The following is a 1,836-nucleotide window of genomic DNA, read 5'->3' on the forward strand; positions in this document are numbered from 1 at the left end:
TCTGTCTCTGTCTTTCTCTCACACTCTTTCGACTGTTTGTTTTGCTTGGCTCTGGCTCCGACTCTCTGACTAATTAGATGCGAGTCGAGGCATTTTAATGCCTTTTGAATATGTTTAATAATGCAATAAATACATTAAAAATGATATCGTTTGTTGGTCAAGCCAAGTCTCAACTCAACACCCAGAACATAAAAGCAAACAAAATGAAAACCTTTTAACAGCAGCTGCACTTGTGCCTGCTCCTCTTCTTCTTCTTCGTCTTCTTCTTTTCACTACTCAACTTGGGAATTTTAAACAGATGAAAGGCAATTCCTTAAATTCCCCAATCGTGGCATGTTCGTGTAAGCTGTCTAGAAATTGATACATTTGGCAGGCATTTCGCTTAATCTAAATATTTATTCAAATTGTTTTGTGTTGCATTTTAATACATTCAATTAACTAAATATAGATTGTATTGCATTCACATGTGCTTAACAGCTCCTGAAATGCATTTACCGAGGAGCAAAGAATATATTTATGAAAATGTACCTAAAAGTACTTTTCCTTATTGTGTTAGTGTCAGTGAGTTGCATCGAATCTATTTCACACGCACACCATTTAACATACATTTGTGTGTGTAAGCTGCTAGTGGCTCTCACAAAACTGTTGATTCGATCAAAACGAAACGGAGAGCAAAAATCCTTTTCAATTGACAATCTGGACACAAATGTCCCCCTAATATTAGGGCATTTTTCAAGGCTCAGTTTTGCACGCAAAGTGGCCGTGAAATCATCTCCCGTTGTGTATTTTAAATTATATTTGTGTTTATTAAAGCGAATTATAAATTAGAAAGTGATTAATTGATATTATTGTGTTTAATTGGAAGTTCGCGGCAATTTACATACTGCTAAATTTGTTTTTACTACTTATTTACATGTGCGCTACTGCTGAAATGTTTTTTTGTTCTTTTTTTTCTGTGAAAGTGCAAAAAGTTCGGTGGCGTCACTTGCCGTCTCGCTCTCACACTCGGCTGCTGTCACAAGTGTCCTAATTGTGTTTTGATATTAGTGAGACGCGCATTCTAATTCCTTCTTTGCTTCTTTCATCTGCATAGAAGTGTGGGTGAGAGTGTGAGATAGAGTGAGTCTTATGTGTGTGTGTGTTTTTTTTTCTTTTTTTTATGTGACTAGAATTGTGAACATGTATATTTTTTGTTGTTTTTTTTTAGTTTTTAAATTTTCAGTAAAGTGGATAACTTTATGTAAGTCCATACTAACAAATATATATTTATATTTAAATTTAACATAAAAATTCAAAAATGCAAAACATTTTTAATAACATTGAAATTTAAAAAAAGCAAAAAAAAAGATTATCAACTATAAGCGAAGAATATTAACAAAAAAGTAATACATAATTTGAAAATGCTTTATATAAATTTGCAAACAAATTAAAAAAAAGTGATTTTCATTCTCGCAGTCGGTAGGATTCGAACCTACGCTCCCAGAGGGAATCTGATTTCTAGTCAGACGCCTTAACCGCTCGGCCACGACTGCTTGATGACGATGGGCGGCAATGTTGCACTTATAAGCGACAACCGAATATTGTGATAAGCATAATTTCTTTTATTCATTCACTTCAATTAGGGCAAATCTCAGTGTGCAAGCACTTCAGCTGCACAGTGAATGAGTTTTCTGATAACGCTTGATAAGAATTGGAAGAAATCAAATCATGCTAATGAATTACTTGAGAATTACTCAAATTATTGAAGAGTCATTGATTGACCCAAGTGGGCATTGCAAAATGCTTACGCTATCAAGTTATATTCAAATCAAAAAAAAGTCAAATTAGCTGAAAAAC

General features: G+C 33.8%; 1 non-coding gene across 1 annotated transcript; it reads right to left on the reverse strand.

The window, feature by feature from the left end:
* Positions 1–1,450: 1,450 nt before the first annotated feature.
* On the reverse strand, positions 1,451–1,532 carry Trnas-aga (transfer RNA serine (anticodon AGA)). The gene has a single exon. It is a non-coding gene; the product is annotated as a tRNA-Ser (tRNA).
* Positions 1,533–1,836: the final 304 nt, after the last annotated feature.

The sequence above is a fragment of the Drosophila albomicans genome, chromosome X (genome assembly GCF_009650485.2).
Source record: "Drosophila albomicans strain 15112-1751.03 chromosome X, ASM965048v2, whole genome shotgun sequence".
In the NCBI taxonomy this organism is placed as follows: Eukaryota; Metazoa; Arthropoda; class Insecta; order Diptera; family Drosophilidae; genus Drosophila; species Drosophila albomicans.